Below are 21,003 nucleotides of genomic sequence, written 5' to 3'. Positions count from 1 at the left end.
GGAACCTACAACGCCACATTACCCGAAGAGGAGAGCTGGAAGATTCAAGTTCACATTCCAGGAAGGACGTTTGTGCCAGTTACTGAACCCATAAGATTAGTTTTCGAAGCACCAACCTGGAGTTTAGGGAAGAGCATGGCAGCCCACATCGCTATGGGACGCATTGGAGAAGTCTACCACCAGGAGCTTAAGGATACAATTTATCAGATTTGTGGACGCCGAGACGCGCAATGGGAGATGATCAGAACCAAGAAGGATGGATCAATTGCAGCTTTCATCCAGGAGCAAAACCAACATATCCGTCGCCAGGAGAACCAGATGTGCTCGGACAAGGAAGAACTGAAGAAGGCATTGACGAAGATCAAGGAGCTGGAGGAAGAACTCAAGGCTACACGCGAGGATTATATGGATGAAATCTTCGCATTAGTAGGGAAGAATGACGACCTGGAGAAGAAGATTGGAGTATTCATGCGAAATCCAGTGCCAAAAGCAAAGGATGACGAATGCACTTGTCCGGATAACTACATCATCATCGACGACACCGACTCGGAACCAAGTGAAGATGACTTTGTTGATGAAGCTGGAGCAGACATCATGGAGTCTTCAACTGATCAGAATTTCTAGTAGACCACCCTATCAGTGGTAGTTTTCCCCATTTAATAGTATAGTTCAAGCACTTTGTAACGCTAGTTAGATCGATTGTTATGCCTTGTTTGAATTGATTGAGTGATATTGATTGTATTTGTCTCATGAGCATATGGGTAGTGTTTTCCTCTAGACCTCATTCTATTCTGAACTCTCATCTTTTCTAACCCATCAGATGCCTCCGAGACGCGACCCCAGATTTGTTTTCCCACCAGAGATCACCCAGTTGATTCAGCAACAGAATGCCCTGATGCAAGTGTTAGTGCAGAACCAAGGCAACAACAACAACAACAACAACAACAACCCACCGCCACCACCACCTGTTGATCACTTAGCCCGTTTCTTAAGGCTAAACCCGCCGGTGTTTTCCAGTAGCACCGAGCCGATTGTTGCAGATGATTGGCTCCGCAAAGTTGGAAGGGAGTTGACCACTGCAGGATGCACAGATGCTAAAAGAGTGCGTTTTGCCGCACATCAGCTTGATGGACCCGCAGCATCATGGTGGGAGAATTATACAGCCACGCACCCTATTGACACTGTCACATGGGACCAGTTTCAGCAAGCTTTCCGTACAGCTCATGTTTCAGCAGGAGCTATGGCTATGAAGAAGCGTGAGTTTCGCAACCTACGCCAAGGAGGACGCACCGTAGGCTAGTATGTGGAGGAATTCAGTAAATTAGCACGTTATGCACCAGATGACGTTGCTACAGATGCAGCCAAGCAGGAGAAATTTTTGGAAGGACTGAATGATGAACTGAGTATGCAGTTGATGGTAGCAACCTTCAACAACTACCAGGAGTTGGTAGATAGAGCTCTCATGATTGAAGGGAAGCAACAGCAGATTGAAAACCGTAAGAGGAAGTATGGACAAGGGAAGTATAACTCTGGAGCTCAACAGAAACCACGTTTTGCCCCGAAGCCGGGAGGACAGTTTCAGCATACCCATGGAGGAGGTAGTTCGCACAACCATAATGGCTCTAAAAATGGTCATGGGAATGGAGGAAGCAACGGACAGAACCGCACCAACCCATCTACCCCAGCCAAGAGGGACCTGAGCCAAGTCACTTGCTTTAAGTGCCAGAAGACTGGACATTATGCCAATGAATGTCCTGAAGCCCAAAATGGAAATGGCAATGGAAGCTCTGGGAAGAAGCTGAACCCGTTCAACAAAGGACACGTGAACCACGTGAGCGTGGAGGAGGTTGAAGGACAGCCTGATGCAGTAATAGGTAAGTTTTTGGTTAAGTCATTTACTGCAACCGTTCTTTTCGATACTGGTGCATCGCATTCATACATATCAAGGGGATTTGTGAATAAGTTTAAGCTGTCCACCAAAGTTCTCAGAACCCCTATGTTAGTAACCTCGCCAGGAGCAGAGTATATGGCAAGCCAAGGATGTTTTCAGATGCCATTGGCCATTGGTAGGCATGTTTTCCCCTTAGACCTAATAGTTTTGGAGTCGCAAGGTTTGGATGTGATTTTGGGAATGGATTGGCTATCGTTGTATGGAGGAAACATCGATTGTGCCAGCAAGACGATTTTGCTTACCACCCCAGAAGGAAAAAGGATCAAGTATGTATCCCGGCATATGCCGAAGAGGACTCAAGTGAATTCCTTATCAGGAGTTGTACAGGAGGAAGTACCAGTGGTGAAGGATTATCCGGATGTATTTCCAGAAGAGTTGCCAGGCATGCCACCGGATAGAGACATTGAGTTCTTGATTGAACTTTTGCCAGGCACAGGGCCAATATCTAAGAGACCGTACAGGATGCCCGCAAAAGATTTGGATGAAATTAAGAAGCAGATCAAGGAGTTACTGGATAAAGGCTATATTCGCCCAAGTTCGTCACCTTGGGGATCACCAGTACTTCTAGTGGAGAAGAAAGATGGATCGCTGAGGATGGTTGTTGATTACCATGGATTGAATGAAGTGACCATCAAAAACAAGTACCCACTGCCGATGATCAATGATTTGTTTGACCGCCTACAAGGAGCTAAAGTATTTTCCAAGATCGATCTACAATCAGGATACCATCAGTTAAAGATTCGAGAGCAGGATATACCTAAGACGGCTTTTACCACCAGATATGGATTGTATGAGTATACCGTTATGTCATTTGGTCTGACTAACGCACCTGCCTATTTTATGAACCTGATGAACAAAGTGTTTATGGAGTTTTTGGATAAGTTCGTCGTGGTGTTCATTGACGATATTTTAGTCTTTTCCAAGAATGAGGAAGAGCATGAGGAGCATTTGCGATTGGTACTTGAGAAGCTCAGAGAACATCAGTTATATGCCAAGTTCAGCAAATGTGAATTTTGGCTGAAGGAAGTTGGATTCCTTGGACATGTTATTTCTGGAGAAGGAATAGCAGTAGACCCTGCCAAGGTTGACACAGTGACAAGTTGGGAATCACCCACGACAGTTGGAGAAATCCGGAGTTTTCTTGGACTTGCAGGATACTACCGGAGATTCATCGAGAATTTCTCGAAGATTGCTAAGCCCATGACTGAGCTATTGAAGAAGGACACCAAATTCAATTGGACTGAGGATTGTGAAGCTAGTTTCCAAGAGTTGAAGAAACGATTGGTTACATCACCAGTGTTGATTCTGCCAGATCAACGCAAGGACTATGAAGTTTATTGCGACGCTTCTCGTCGAGGACTTGGAGCAGTGCTTATGCAGGAAGGAAGAGTTGTGTCATATGCTTCACGACAACTTAAACCCCATGAGAAGAATTATGCTATGCATGATTTGGAGTTAGCAGCCGTGGTGCATGCGTTGAAGACATGGAGACATTTTCTCATCGGAAACCATTGTGAGGTGCATACGGATCACAAGAGTTTGAAGTATATTTTCACGCAGAAGGAGTTAAATCTCAGACAGAGGAGATGGTTGGAGCTCATTAAGGATTATGATATGAGATTGCATTATCACCCAGGAAAGGCTAACGTAGTAGCAGACGCGTTGAGCCGCAAGAGTCATGTCAACACCCTCATGACAGGAGAGTTACCTCAGGAGTTAGCCGAGGACCTTCGCGAACTATGTTTGGAGATAGTCCCAAGAGGCTATTTAGCGACACTGGAGATTCAGTCTACCTTGATGGAAAGGATCAGAGAAGCTCAGAAGACAAACAAGGAGATTGAAGAGATAAAGGAGAAGATGAGCAAAGGAAAAGCCAAGGGTTTTCGTGAGGACGAGCACGATACCTTATGGTTTGAGGACCGCGTTTATGTGCCAAAAGACCCGGAGATCAAGAAGTTGATTTTGCAAGAAGCCTATGATTCACCGTACTCGATTCACCCAGGGAATACCAAGATGTATTTGGATCTGAAAAATACTTTCTGGTGGACCGGAATGAAGAAGGATATTGCAGAGTATGTAGCAGTTTGTGATGTGTGTCAGAGAGTGAAGGCAGAGCATCAGAAGCCAGCAGGATTGCTACAACCATTGCCGATACCCGAATGGAAGTGGGATAAAATAGGCATGGATTTTATCACGGGATTACCCAGGACTCGTTCAGGCTATGACTCAATATGGGTTGTAGTCGACCGTTTGACGAAAGTGGCTCATTTCATTCCAGTGAAGACCACTTACACCAGTGCTAAGTTGGCAAAGATATACATGACCAGGATCGTATGTTTGCATGGAGTTCCGAGGACCATTGTATCAGACAGAGGAACCCAATTTACCTCAAAGTTTTGGAAGCAGTTACATGAAACTTTGGGAACCAGGCTAGAATTTAGTACAGCTTTTCACCCACAGACAGATGGACAGACCGAGAGAGTCAACCAGATTTTGGAGGACATGTTGAGAGCTTGTGCACTAGATTATGGATCTAGTTGGGACGACAATTTGCCATATGCAGAGTTTTCGTATAACAACAGTTATCAAACCAGTTTGAAGATGGCCCCTGTCGAAGCTTTGTACGGAAGGAGGTGTAGAACACCGTTGTTATGGGACGAAGTTGGAGACCGTCAGTTGTTTGGACCAAATTTGATTAAGGAGTCTGAACAGAAAGTGAGGTTGATTCACGATAGGCTCAAGGTAGCCCAGTCCAGGCAGAAGAGTTATGCTGATTCTAAACGAAAGGAGACAGTTCACGAAGTTGGAGACAGAGTTTATCTTCGAGTATCACCACTTCGAGGAGTGAAGCGCTTTGGAGTTAAGGGAAAGTTAGCGCCCCGTTTTATCGGACCATACAGAGTTTTGGAACGTATGGGAGAAGTTGCCTACAAGCTGGAATTGCCCGAAGGATTGTCAGGAGTTCATGATGTATTTCACGTTTCCTAGTTGAAGAAGTGCCACGCAGAGATGGCTGAGATACCACTGAGAGATACTGTGCCGCTGGAAGCGATCCAGCTGGAAAGTGATTTGACCTATGAGGAGAAACCAGTTAAGATTCTTTAAGATTCTTGAGTATGCCAGCCGAGTTACCCGCAGTAAGGTTATCAAGTTTTGCAAAGTCCAGTGGAGTCACCACACGGAAGATGAAGCCACCTGGGAGCGAGAGGAAGATCTACGGAAGGACCACTCCCACCTGTTTTCTAGCCAACCCGAATCTCGAGGGCGAGATTCATCTTAAGGGGGTAGGTTTGTAACATCCCAAATTTTCAATTTGGAATGTTATACATAGATCATCATTGCATATCATATTTTATTGCATTTCGACAAATCCTCGATAAATCCTAAGCAACTCAAGGACCCTCGGAGAGAGTTGGGGATTTTCTCGAATTTTCATATTTGATATTCATCGAATAATAAAACGAGGATTTTGGTTTTAATTATTTTTCTCTCCGAAAAAATATTTCATTAAAAATAAATGAGAGGAGAAAATATGACTTCTCCAAAACAATTGAAATATTGGAGGAAAAATGTTAAAATCATTTATTGGATTTTATTCGGATTTTATTTGCAATTTTAATTGCATTAAAAAAATATTGCATGTTTTCAAAAATTTATTTTTGTGTCAAAAAAATGTTCACCCTGTTCTAAATATTCTAACTAGACGGGGAAAATTTGTTTTATCTTTTTTGGATCTTTATTTATTTTTATACGAAATTTTCGGCGGAACGTTTTAAAAAAAAATCGCGCCGCGCCCGACCGGGCCGAGGCCGAGCCGCCGGCCCATCTCCGCGTTCTCCTCCGCGAGCACGCCGGACGCCGCCGCCGTGTCCGCCACGGACACCCCACCGCCGCGCCTTGCCCCCTCCTCCAAGCACCCCTCCCCCCTCTTTATAAACCCCGCCGCCGTCCCCTCCCTCTCACCCCGCCGCCGCCCCGCACCCGCCCCGCACCCCGCCGCCGGAGCCGGAGCCCGAAGGCCGCCGCCGCTCGCCGAACCCCGCCGCCGGAGCCGCCCCTCGCCACTCCCGAGCCCCCTGAGCCCCGCCGCACCCCGCCGCACCCCACCGCCCTCGCCGGAGCCAGCCGGAGCCCTGCCCCGACGAGGTATACCTCGCCGTCGTTGCCGGTTTTGTTTAAAAAAAACCGTTCGTTTAAAAAAACCCTAGATCGGTTTATTTCTTCGGTTTTGTTATTTTGTGAACGTTAACCGACCCGTTCATTTTAACGAACGCGTTCGTCGGATTTTCTCTGTCAACGAACGTCCGTTCTTTAACCGTTCGTCCGTTTTTCTTTTTCATCGGATTTTTCCGCGATTATCTCAGATCTCGATTTCTGATTGAATCTTCGTTTCTGTTTAATTTTTCGCTCGTTTATCGGAATCAGGCGATTCAAGCGCCTAGAGTTTCGTCTCGAAATTCTCTTTCCGTTTAACCTACTCAAGCAAGTTTTGCTACTGTAAAATTTGACCTAGATCCAGATTAGTAAACGAAGTTTGTTTCTTTCGCCGTTTGACTTTCGTTGCTTCGTTCGAGTTGATTCTTTTTGCAAACCGGAGTTCTTAAGTTGAACTTTCTGGTTGGATCTTTCATTCGAGTTTTACCTGTGCATTAGATGAGTACTTATTGTTTGCTTGTTTGTTTGCGATAGAGTACCCGGAGTGTGCCGCTTGTTATTTCGAATCGCTAGGTTTCGCGGATCATCAGCAAGGCAAGTAACACTTTGATCATATACCTTCCATACCCAGTTTTTATTGCATTAGATCTATTCCTCAAACATTGCATGATTAGGATCTAATTAAATTGTGGGTATTGGGAAGTAGTTGAGGTAGTACCTATTACCTGTTCTTTTATCAAACCCTTGGGAGTTACTTCTACGTTTGCTATTATATTGCCATGCTATGCTCGTAGACGTGGATTGGGTTTGAGTGATATTCATGACAGATGTGAGATTGTTAATAATGGTTTACTTAAGGTGGCAACTAAAACTCACATCTGGGTGGATTGAGGTACCTGGGTATTCCAGGATTGCCTGTTTTTCTTTTGGACCGCCACCCAGGTTCAAAGGGATCATGAGATTATTCATGCTAGAAACTTCCGTGTGCAGCCACAAGCTATTATGGGCTCTAGCATAGTTGACTAAGTTGTGTGAACTCTTAGAGTGGTAGACTAGCAGATGTAGGGGAAAGTAGGTGTAACTGTCTACCCATACGTAAGGTGCAAACACTTCTGAAAGACTGTGTCTCGGTCATCCGTTACTCAAACACCAGGTAGTGCGAGTAATCCAACGGAGGAGATCGAGTCTTGTGGGGAAAAGTGCACAAACCTCTGCAGAGTGTACAAACTAATCATGGTTAGCCGTGTCCCCGGTTATGGACAATTTGAGTATCTAGTACCTGGATTATCATGTGAATCTCATCACCATGTTACTTTTAATTAATTTTGTTGGGTTATTGATGACACCTAATTGGGATTGAGATGCTGTCAACCATCTCAATGTTTAACAACCACCATGATAGTTAAATAAAATTTATTCCTTTGCAGTAGGGAAAATTTGGCTTTCCGCAAAAACTTTAACCATAGAGCTTTCCACCAGCCTTATATGCATGTAGTATAGTATTATTACTGTTCATTATTTCTCTATGTGTTACATTGCCAGCATATTCCATGTGCTGACCCGTTTTCGGGCTGCAACGTTTCAGGTTGCAGACTTTTTAGACGACGAGTAAGGTGCGTTAGGTCGTGGTCTTATACTCAGTGATGCCGCTGGAGTTGATGGACTCACTTATCTTCCAAGTCTTCCACTGTTATCGTTTTTAGATGGCCTTAAGCCATATTTACCATACTTATTCTCTTTGGAGATATTCGATGTAATAAGTGTGTGATTGCTACTCTGTTATAAATCCTCCATTTGTACTGTGCGTGTCAGCATTACTGATCCAGGGATGACACTGGTGCACAGCAGCACAGACCATTTGAGGTCTGGTCGTTACAAAAGGTGGTATCAGAGCACACGCTGACTGTAGGACACGACCACTAAGCTTAAGCCCTAGAACACTTCTCTCTTCTCATTTCTGACCCCTCTCCACTTTCTACTCTTTTAAGAATGGCGGATACAAGGAGCAAGTTCATGCAACCAGATGAAGACACGCCTTTTGGTCGACACTTGAAGGAAGTCACCAAGTACTTGAACATAGGAATACCAAGCATCACCGGAACCTACAATGCCACATTACCCGAAGAGGAGAGTTGGAAGATTCAAGTTCACATTCCAGGAAGGACGTTTGTGCCAGTTACTGAACCCATAAGATTGGTTTTCGAAGCACCAACCTGGAGTTTAGGGAAGAGCATGGCAGCCCACATCGCTATGGGACGCATTGGAGAAGTCTACCACCAGGAGCTTAAGGATACAATTTATCAGATTTGTGGACGCCGAGACGCGCAATGGGAGATGATCAGAACCAAGAAGGATGGATATATTGTTTGTGTCCGAGAAAGAGCGAGGTCGATCGAGACATACAACGAGAGAGAGAGAGAGAGATTGAGCGAGCATGGCCCGCCATGAGTTCAAAAGAGTGGGGGCGGCTTGGATGGACTGACCTAGATAGACAATCTGCGTGAGAGAGTATAGAGTGGGTCAATCGAGGCCCGAACAGCTATATATATTATTTGTGTGTGAAAGAAAGCGAGGTTAATCGAGACTCAGATAAAGAGAGCGGGATTGAGCGAGTGTGGCCCGCCGTGCGGAAGAAAGTGTGAGACAGTCTCGAGGGAGTGACTGCTACCTCTTGAGCACTGCGTTGGTTTTCCCTTGAAGAGGAAAGGGTGATGCAGCAAAGTAGCGTAAGTATTTCCCTCAGTTTTTGAGAACCAAGGTATCAATCCAGTAGGAGGCTACGCGCGAGTCCCTCGCACCTACACAAAACAAATAAATCCACGCAACCAACGCAATAAGGGGTTGTCAATCCCTTCACGATCACTTACGAGAGTGAGATCAGATAGATATGATAGGATAATATTTTTGGTATTTTTGTGATAAAGATGCAAGGTAAAATAAAAGCAAAGTAAAAAAAGCAAAGGAAATAACTAAGTGTTGGAAGATTAATATGATGAAGATAGACCCGGGGGCATAGGTTTCACTAGTGGCTTCTCTCAAGAGCATAAGTATTTTACGGTGGGTGAACGAATTACTATTGAGAAATTGACATAATTGAGCATAGTTATGAGAATATCTAGGTATGATCATGTATATAGGCATCACGTCCGAGACAAGTAGACCGACTCCTGCCTGCATCTATTACTATTACTCCACTCATCGACCGCTATCCAGCATGCATCTAGAGTATTAAGTTCATGGAAACAGAGTAACGCCTTAAGCAAGATGACATGATGTAGAGGGATAAATTCATGTAATATGATTAAAAAAACCATCTTGTTATCCTCGATGGCAACAATACAATACGTGCCTTGCTGCCCCTACTGTCACTAGGAAAGGACACCGCAAGATTGAACCCAAAGCTAAGCACTTCTCCCATTGCAAGAAAGATCAATCTAGTAGGCCAAACCAAACTGATAATTCGAAGAGACTTGCAAAGATAACCAATCATACATAAAAGAATTCAGAGAAGATTCAAATATTGTTCATAAATAAACTTGATCATAAACCCACAATTCATCGGTCTCAACAAACACACCGCAAAAAGAAGATTACATCGAATAGATCTCCATGAGAGAGGAGGAGAACATTGTATTGAGATCCAAAAAGAGAGAAGAAGCCATCTAGCTACTAACTATGGACCCGAAGGTCTGAGGTAAACTACTCACACTTCATCGGAGAGGCTATGGTGTTGATGTAGAAGCCCTCCATGATGGATGCCCCCTCCGACGGAGCTCCAGAACAGGCCCCAAGATGGGATCTCGTGGGTACAGAAGGTTGCGGCGGTGGAATTAGGTTTTTGGCTCCGTATCTGATCATTTGGGGGTACGTAGGTATATATAGGAGGAAGGAGTACGTCGGTGGAGCAACAGGGGCCCACGAGGGTGGAGGGCGCGCCCTGGGGGGTAGGCGTGCCCCCTACCTCGTGGCCTCCTCTTTTGTTTCTTGACATAGGGTCCAAGTCTCCTGGATCATAATCTTCCTAAAAATCACGTTCCCGAAGGTTTCATTCCGTTTGGACTCCGTTTGATATTCCTTTTCTGCGAAACTCTGAAATAGGCAAAAAACAGCAATTCTGGGCTGGGCCTCCAGTTAATAGGTTAGTCCCAAAAATAATATAAAAGTGGATAATAAAGCCCAATATTGTCCAAAACAGTAGATAATATAGCATGGAGCAATCAAAAATTATAGATACGTTGGAGTCGTATCAAGCATCCCCAAGCTTAATTCCTGCTCGTCCTCGAGTAGGTAAATGATAAAGACAGAATTTTTGATGCGGAGTACTACTTGGCATAATTTCAACGTAATTCTTCTTAATTGTGGTATGAATATTCAGATCCGAAAGATTCGAGACAAAAGTTTGATATTGACATAAAAAATAATAATACTTCAAGCATACTAACAAAGCAATCATGTCTTCTCAAAATAACATGGCCAAAGAAAGTTATCCCTACAAAATCATATAGTCTGGCTATGCTCTATCTTCACCACACAAAGTATTTAAATCATGCACGACCCCGATGACAAGCCAAGCAATTGTTTCATACTTTTGACGTTCTCAAACTTTTTCAATCTTCACGCAATACATGAGCGTGAGCCATGGATATAGCACTATATGTGGAATAGAATGGTGGTTGTGGAGAAGACAAAAAAGGGAGAAGATAGTCTCACATCAACTAGGCGTATCAACGGGCTATGGAGATGCCCATCAATAGATATCAATGTGAGTGAGTAGGGATTGCCATGCAACAGGTGCACTAGAGCTATAAGTATATGAAAGCTCAACAAAAGAAACTAAGTGGGTGTGCATCCAACTCGCTTGCTCACGAAGACCTAGGGCATTTTGAGGAAGCCCATCATTGGAATATACAAGCCAAGTTCTATAATGAAAAATTCCCACTAGTATATGAAAGTGACAAAATGAGAGACTCTCTTATCATGAAGATCATGGTGCTACTTTGAAGCACAAGTGTGGTAAAAGGATAGTAACATTGTCCCTTCTCTCTTTTTCTCTCATTTTTTTGGGCCTTTTCTCTTTTTTTCGTCCGGAGTCTCATCCCGACTTGTGGGGGAATCATAGTCTCCATCATTCTTTTCCTCACTTGGGACAATGCTCTAAAAATGAAGATCATCACACTTTTATTTTCTTACAACTCAACAATTACAATTCGATACTTAGAACAAAATATGACTCTATGTGAATGCCTCCGGCGGTATACCGGGATATGCAATGAATCAAGAGTGACATGTATGAAAGAATTATGAACGGTGGCTTTGCCACAAATACGATGTCAACTACATGATCATGCAAAGCAATATGACAATGATGGAGCGTGTCATAATAAATGGAACGGTGGAAAGTTGCATGGCAATATATCTCGGAATGGCTATGGAAATGCCATGATAGGTAGGTATGGTGGCTGTTTTGAGGAAGGTATATGGTGGGTTTATGATACCGGCGAAAAGTGCGCGGTATTAGAGAGGCTAGCAATGGTGGGAGGAAGAAGGGTGCGTATAATCCATGGACTCAACATTAGTCATAAAGAACTCATATACTTATTGCAAAAATCTACAAGTTATCAAAGCAAAGTAGTACGCACATGCTCCTAGGGGGATAGATTGGTAGGAAAAGACCATCGCTCGTCCCCGACCGCCACTCATAAGGAAGACAATCAATAAATAAACCATGCTCCGACTTCATCACATAACAGTTCACCATACGTGCATGCTACGGGAATCACAAAGTTTAACACAAGTATTTCTCAAATTCACAACTACTCAACTAGCATGACTCTAATATCACCATCTTTATATCTCAAAACAATTATCAAGCATCAAACTTTTCTTAGCATTCAACACACTCATAAGAAAGTTTTTACTAATCTTGAATACCAAGCATATTAGGATTATTTAAGCAAATTACCATGCTATTTAAGACTCTAAAAATAATCTAAGTGAAGCATGAGAGATCAATAGTTTCTATAAAACAAATCCAGCACCGTGCTCTAAAAGATATAAGTGAAGTACTAGAGCAAAACTATATAACTCAAAAGATATAAGCGAAGCACATAGAGTATTCTAACAAATTCCAAATCATGTATGGCTCTCTCAAAAGGTATGTACAGCAAGGATGATTGTGGTAAACTAAAAAGCAAAGAATCAAATCATACAAGACGCTCCAAGGAAAACACATATCATGTGGTGAATAAAAATATAGCTCCAAGTAAAGTTACCGATGGAAGTAGACGAAAGAGGGGATGCCTTCCGGGGCATCCCCAAGCTGTGGCTTTATGGTGTCCTTAGATTATCTTGGGGGTGCCATGGGAATCCCCAAGCTTAGGCTCTTGCCACTCCTTGTTCCATAATCCATCAAAATCTTTCACCCAAAACTTGAAAACTTCACAACACAAAACTCAACAGAAATCTCGTGAGCTCCGTTAGCGAAAGAAAACAAAAGGCCACTTCAAGGTACTGTAATGAACTCATTCTTTATTTATATTGGTGTTAAACCTAATGTATTCCAACTTCTCTATGGTTTATAAACTATTTTACTAGCCATATATTCATCAAAATAAGCAAACAACACACGAAAAACAGAATCTGTCAAAAACAGAACAGTCTGTAGTAATCTGTAACTAACGCAAACTTCTGGAACTCCAAAAACTCATCCAAAATAGGAAGACCTAGGAAATTCGTTTATTGATCAGCAGCAATTGGAATCAGTATTTTAGCACGTTCTGGTGATTTTTAACAATTGTCTTCGTGAACAGAAAGTTTCTGGAAATTACAGCAAGATCAAATAACTATCATCCAAGAAGATCCTATAGGATTAACTTGGCACAAACACTAATTAAAACATAAAAACACATCTAACCAGAGGCTAGAACAAATATTTATTCCTAAACAGAAGCAAAAAAACTAAAAACTAAAAATAAAATTGGGTTGCCTCCCAACAAGCGCTATCGTTTAACGCCCCTAGCTAGGCATAAAACCAAGGATAGATCTAGGTATTGCCATCTTTGGTAGGCAATCCATAAGTGGATCTCATGATAGATTCATATGGTAATTTTATTTTCTTCCTAGGGAAGTGTTCCATGCCTTTCTTTAATGGAAATTGGAATCTAATATTCACTTCCTTCATATCAATAATTGCACCAATCGTTCTAAGGAAAGGTCTACCAAGAATAATAGGACATGAAGGATTGCAATCTATATCAAGAACGATAAAATCTACGGGCACATAGTTCCTATTTGAAACAATAAGAACATCATTAATTCTTCCCATAGGTTTCTTAATAGTGGAATCCGCAAGGTGCAAGTTTAGAGAGCAATCATCAAAATCACGGAAATCTAGCAAATCGCACAAGGTTTTGGGAATAGTGGAAACACTAGCACCCAAATCACATATAGAACTCATGATCCTTAATCTTAATTTTAATAGTAGGTTCCCACTCATCATAAATTTTTCTAGGAATAGAAACTTCCAACTCAAGCTTTTCTTCATAAGATTGCATCAAGGCATCAACGATATGTTTAGTAAACGCTTTATTTTGACTATAAGCATGAGGAGAATTTAGCACGGATTGCAACAAGGAAATACAATCTATCAAAGAGAAATTTTCATAATAAAATTCCTTGAAATCCAAAATAGTGGGTTAGCAACATCTAGGGTTTTGATTTCTTCAATCCCACATTTATCAAATTTAGCATCAAGATCTAAAAACTCCGAATTTTTGGAACGCCTTCTAGGTAAAGGTGGATCATATTCAGTCCCATCATTATCTAGATTCATATTGAAAAACAAAGATTTAATAGGGGATACATCAATAACTTTTAGATCTTCATCTTTATTTTCATACAAATTTGAAGAACACGCTTTCATAAAGCAATCTTTCTTAGCACTCATCCTACCGGTTCTTTCTTTGCACTCATCAATGGAAATTCTCATGGCTTTGAGAGACTCATTGATATCATGCTTAGGAGGAATAGATCTAAGTTTTAAAGAATCAACATCAAGAGAAATTATATCAACGTTCCTAGCCAGTTCATCAACTTTAAGCAATTTCTCTTCAAGCAAAGCATTGAAATTCTTTTGCGAATTCATAAAATCTTTAACACTAGTCTCAAATTCAGAGGGCATCTTATTAAAATTTCCATAAGAGTTGTTGTAGGAATTACCATAATTATTAGAGGAATTGCTAGGATAAGGCCTAGGATTAAAGTTTCCTCTATACGCGTTGTTACCAAAATTATTCCTACCAACAAAATTCACATCCATAGATTCATTATTATTCTCAATCAAAGTAGATAAAGGCATATCATTAGGATCAGAAGAAAAACTCTTAGTAGCAAATAATTTCATAAGTTCATCCATCTTTCCACTCAAAACATTAATTTCTTCTATCGCATGCATTTTTTCATTAGTACATCTTTCAGTGTGCCATTGAGAATAATTAACCATAATATTATCGAGGAGTTTAGTAGCTTCTCCTAAAGTGGTTTCCATAAAAGTGCCTCCCGCGGCCGAATCTAAAAGATTTCTAGAAGCAAAATTCAATCCGGCATAAAAAAATTGTATAATCATCCACAAATTCAAACCATGAGTAGGGCAATTACGTATCATTAATTTCATCCTCCCCCAAGCTTGTGCAACATGTTCATGATCAAGTTGCTTAAAATTCATAATATCGTTTCTAAGAGAGATGATCTTAGCGGGAGGAAAATACTTAGAGATAAAAGCATCTTTGCACTTGTTCCAAGAATCAATACTATTTTTAGGCAAAGACGAAAACCAAGCTTTAGCACGATCTCTAAGCGAAAAAGGAAATAGCTTCAATTTCACAATATCATTGTCAACATGTTTCTTCTTTTGCATATCACACAAATCAACGAAGCTATTTAGATGAGTAGCGACATCTCCACTAGTAAGGCCGGTGAACTGATCTTTCATGACAAGATTCAACAAAGCAGCATTGATTTCACAAGATTCAGTATTGGTAAGAGGAGCAATCGGAGTGCTAAGGAAATCATTATTGTTGGTATTGGTAAAGTCACATAATTTGGTATTATCTTGAGCCATCGTGACAAACAAGCAATCCAACACACGAGCAAACAAAAAGCAAGCAAAAAGGAGGCGAACGAAAAAGAGAGGGCGAATAAAATGGCAAGGGTGAAGTGGGGGAGAGGAAAACGAGAGGCAAATGGCAAATAATGTAATGCGGGAGATAAGGGATTGTGATGGGTACTTGGTATGTTGACTTTTGCGTAGACCTCCCCGGCAACGGTGCCAGAAATCCTTCTTGCTACCTCTTGAGCATTGCGTTGGTTTTCCCTTGAAGAGGAAAGGGTGATGCAGCAAAGTAGCGTAAGTATTTCCCTCAGTTTTTGAGAACCAAGGTATCAATCCAGTAGGAGGCTACGCACGAGTCCCTCGCACCTACACAAAACAAATAAATCCTCGCAACCAACGCGATAAGGGGTTGTCAATCCCTTCACGGTCACTTACGAGAGTGAGATCTGATAGATATGATAGGATAATATTTTTGGTATTTTTGTGATAAAGATGCAAGGTAAAATAAAAGCAAAGTAAAAAAAGCAAAGGAAATAACTAAGTGTTGGAAGATTAATATAATGAAGATAGACCCGGGGGCCATAGGTTTCACTAGTGGCTTCTCTCAAGAGCATAAGTATTTTACGGTGGGTGAACGAATTACTGTTGAGCAATTGACAGAATTGAGCATAGTTATGAGAATATCTAGGTATGATCATGTATATAGGCATCACGTCCGAGACAAGTAGACCGACTCCTGCCTGCATCTACTACTATTACTCCACTCATCGACCGCTATCCAGCATGCATCTAGAGTATTAAGTTCATGGAAATAGAGTAACGCCTTAAGCAAGATGACATGATGTAGAGGGATAAATTCATGCAATATGATAAAAAAAACCATCTTGTTATCCTCGATGGCAACAATACAATACGTGCCTTGCTGCCCCTACTGTCACTAGGAAAGGACACCACAAGATTGAACCCAAAGCTAAGCACTTCTCCCATTGCAAGAAAGATCAATCTAGTAGGCCAAACCAAACTGATAATTCGAAGAGACTTGCAAAGATAACCAATCATACATAAAAGAATTCAGAGAAGATTCAAATATTGTTCATAGGTAAACTTGATCATAAACCCACAATTCATCGGTCTCAACAAACACACCGCAAAAAGAAGATTACATCGAATAGATCTCCACGAGAGAGGGGGAGAACATTGTATTGAGATCCAAAAAGAGAGAAGAAGCCATCTAGCTACTAACTATGGACCCGAAGGTCTGAGGTAAACTACTCACACTTCATCGGAGAGGCTATGGTGTTGATGTAGAAGACCTTCATGATGGATGCCCCCTCCGGCGGAGCTCTGGAACAGGCCCCAAGATGGGATCTCGTGGGTATAGAAGGTTGTGGCGGTGGAATTAGGTTTTTGTCTCCGTATCTGATCGTTTGGGGGTACGTAGGTATATATAGGAGGAAAGAGTGCGTCGGTGGAGCAACAGGGGGCCCACGAGGGTGGAGGGCGAGCCCTGGGGGTAGGCGCGCCCCCTACCTCGTGGCCTCCTCTTTTGTTTCTTGACGTAGGGTCCAAGTCTCCTGGATCATAATCTTCCTAAAAATCACGTTCCCGAAGGTTTCATTCCGTTTGGACTCCGTTTGATATTCCTTTTCTGCGAAACTCTGAAATAGGCAAAAAACAACAATTCTGGGTTGGGCCTCCAGTTAATAGGTTAGTCCCAGAAATAATATAAAAGTGGATAATAAAGCCCAATATTGTCCAAAACAGTAGATAATATAGCATGGAGCAATCAAAAATTATAGATACGTTGGAGAGGTATCAGTGACCTAGATAGATAACGTGCGTGCGTGCGCACGAGAGGTTGGGGGGCTAGACAGGCAATGCATATATCTAGCAAGAGAGGGTGGGAGAGAGAGAGAGCTCGGCATGGGGTGCAATGGCAGGTGTGTGAGGTAAATACATTTGGTAACAGAGTGGAAAAAGGGGGTTGTGTAATTGAAGAGTTAGAGATGAAACATGGAGAGAAAGAATGAACGTGTGTCGAAAACCGATAGCTTCCTAAGGTGGTTAGGAGAGGAAGATTGATCGATACAGGAAGTATGTAGTGTGTGTGCCGAGGGGGTGCCCTAAAAACAACATTTGAATGTAGATAGTACGAGACTTAATATCGATGTTTCAATTTAGTGTACATTGTAAGATTTGAACTGAGGACCATGCATATGGGTAATTATTTCGAATTCGTGCCATACTAGGTTTGGAAAAGTTGACATTGACTCGATTGTTGTGCTATTTTGTAGGTCATACGTTTGAATCCATCCAAAGTTTTCTCGCTACCATGGTGTTCATCATATACATATGAATTTGTATTAAAAAAGTAGTGTGGATACCGTGAAATGCGAAATCCACGTTAGAATTGGAGATCGCTATGTGACACACACTCTAATTCAAATAACTCCTCATTAATTAATTTATAGTATCTCGTTTCGAATGACTAATTATTTGCAAGGAAAACATGGGCATGGTAATACATACAGATTTGTTTGCAAATGAAAGAAGATTTGTTTGCATTCTCATGTAGGCGCACCAGGCAGACCAGGGTCATGTCGTGGTGGTCGCGTGTGTCGTACGAACGCTAGCACCCAGCCACCCACCCCCCTCCCTCCCTCCCCCCCCCCCCCAGAAAAAGAACGACGAAAAATAAGTTCATGCTTCCATGTTTCGGATCTAAATATCTGGCGGCCCCAATTCCAGCCCTGCAAAATCTCCCTTCTCCACCGTCCCCTTCCGCGCCCAGATTGCTCAAATCCCTAATTCGCCACCAACCCAAGAGAAGTTCGAATCGCCCCTCGTCTCGTCTCTTTCCCCACCTATGTGCCGGACGACAACGATGAAGAGGACGGTCGCGCTTCACCACCGCACCGGAGCTACCTCATCTACGCCCTCGTCCACCGCACCGGGTGGTCCACCGACAAAGTCGGCCGCCGCAACCGACGTGCCTCACAGACACGGCTTCCACCACATCATGTGCGCTTCACCGACGCCGTCTCCCACCTCACCGGGGCTACTTCACTGAGCACATCGTCGCACCTCTGCTCCCCGAGGGCGTTGGGGCTTCACCAACGGTCTCGTCCACCGCATCGTAGCGCTCCGCTGCCACTCAAGATCTGCATTCGTGCGCGGCCAGCCAACGCTAGTGCATCACCCTCAACGGCTCTGAAGTGACCCACACTCTAGGTAGGCGAGCATGTCAAAACGCCGTCCCAAACTAGGTATCCACATATCACTCCCTTGTGCACTGTTTCGATGATGTTTGGATATCCTTTCACTGCTCTCTTAGCTTACACACCTATGCAACTCCGACTTTAACTCTTATTTCTTCTGGAGATATCATCTGAAACAAGCAAAACCATTTTTTAGCGAAGCATGACGGCGCTACAGGATCTGGTACACATCCTGCACACCTGTATAACCTTGTAAGTATCTATCCTCCGGTACAACAGCAAGGTCGATTCCTCTTATTTGATCAACCATTCGCCGTGTCAAAAATGTAGAGGGGGATGCAAGGAGCACAAGGCCTGCACATCCAAGCAAGTTGTAACATTGACTTGTACATGGAACATCCCAAGCGCAAGCAGAGCTACAGTGAGCCTGTACAACGAGCTAGCGTTAGTCCCTGCATTTCATTTAATTCGTACTGGCCTGCATGTATGATTTTTGTGAAGTGGCGGATCCACGAATTCAAGTTACCAGGGGCGAAAATTTAACTTAAAAAATACGAAGGCACTTGCACTCCAAAAATCAACATAACTTGAGAAATGTGAAGCCATATGCACTTTGAAAACCAGCTAATGATCCAAAGTAGTTCAGATTATAAAACATTAAATGATGTAAGCACCAAAAAACACAAAATGCAACATGGTGTACAAGGACTACTAACATGGTCTGTACCTGCTTGAATTATTCATTCTCTGGCGGAAAATATCGAAGTGTAATTGCACCTATAACTAGTGCGCAAACTGCATATCAATATATCTATCGTGCACAAGTATGCCAATACTTTCAAACAACATATTAGAAAAGTATTTATGCTATGTTGTCATGATACGGGGACTTTCTGGTAGATGGCCACGACGTTTCCTCAAGCCATGAAAATGCACTATAATTTGCTTGTCATCAATGCCTGCAAATCTCTATGTCTCTCAACATAGTAGATCATCATTAGACACTAAATCCTTCAATGGGAACTTGCAAAATGCTTGCATTAGATCCCTCATTAGACACTATATGTTCATCACCAGGAGCATGTAAATGTTTGCATCAAATCCTTCATTAGCAGTCTATTCATTAGACACTTCAGGCTCAAGAACAACATGAGCTTGTATGTCTGCACCGGAAACTTGATTAGATACATCAGGTTCGGTCAGTTCAGTATTGATTGGGGGAGTTATAAAATAAGCAGAAATTGGTTTCATTTTATCACAGATTCCCTACATACAAGCAGTTTTACAACACCGTCAGGTTTAACTATTGGCCAAAAATTGAACAGTTGAATTAAATATAAACAGGGATGTGATGTACCTGCTCGTTGCGCATGCTGCTCTTGCAAGCTGCGACTGTCCGTTTGTGCAAGCTCGATGCCATGCCCGTGCTGCCGCCGCTGCCTCCCACGCAGGCTACACCCAGGGTTGGATCTTCATCTTCTTGTCCTTCCATTCGCTTGAAGCCCGGCGACCGCCCTCCAACGAGGGCGCGAGGAAGTGCTATGTTGGTCTGTCCAGCAGCGGCTAGGTTAGGAGCGAACCAGACTGGAGGCTGGAGTGAACGAATTGGGATTTTTCCTGCTGTCGCTCGATATGGGAGGCGCTATTTTGGGCCGCGAGCCTGCTATAGGGCCTGCCTTGCACTTACGTTATTGGCCCATCCAAATTGAAACGTTTTTCTTCATTTTTTACATTGCATGCTCGTGCATTGGGACGAACAAAACTAACCTGGGCCAACCTAGACGACTCAAACTAGGTGCACACTTTCCAGCCGCCCATACCAGCCCCTATGGTGGCGTCGCCCCTTTTGCGTGTATGATTGGGGTAGTGAAAAATATTCCGGTGGCGCTTTTGATTTACCCACATAATGGTTGAATTGCTTGTTTCTATGAACTGAGTTCGCCAATAATGTGAAGGATGTCAGACTTTTCATCCTATTGTCGATTGCTTAGATCTTGATATGCCAAATGTAATCGCATGAAATATACAGTAAAAGCCAGTGTGATGTGTGTGGCTACAACTAGTCTGACAACCCGTCCTCATATAACATATCAAGGATGCACCATCTTATCAGATTAACCATTCGACTTACTAATGCAGTGTGGGAAGAAAGAAGTATTGGGACTGTGTATCCAAGCAATTGATGCCATGGACTCCTTCGTAGAACCTTGTAAGCGAAAAAGAAGTTGTAGTGTGCCTATACAAAGAGCTAGCGTAAGTTCAGTTACCTGCTTCTCGGAATTTTAGTTAGCCACTTATTGCAAAATTGTTCAATTACGTTGCTTGGATTAATTTAGTTTGCTACTGATTACATAATGCCATAGCCTGTTAATCCTATTATAGACTGTGCCTATCTATGTGTGTTTGATACTTACTGTTAAGAATTACCTGTTTGCCTGAACTTAAATAGCTACTTAAGCACGTAGATAGCTGGTCATATGTAGTTCTAGGGTGCAGCAGAATTCACGTGTAATTTACGTTCTGATACCCTGTTTGTTTAAATGGTTTGCTGTTAACACTTGTAGCACTAG

This window comes from Aegilops tauschii, chromosome 7 (assembly GCF_002575655.3).
Source record: "Aegilops tauschii subsp. strangulata cultivar AL8/78 chromosome 7, Aet v6.0, whole genome shotgun sequence".
NCBI classification, from domain to species: domain Eukaryota; kingdom Viridiplantae; phylum Streptophyta; class Magnoliopsida; order Poales; family Poaceae; genus Aegilops; species Aegilops tauschii.
The sequence above is the reverse complement of the archived record's forward strand: the minus strand, read 5'-3'. Positions refer to the sequence as shown.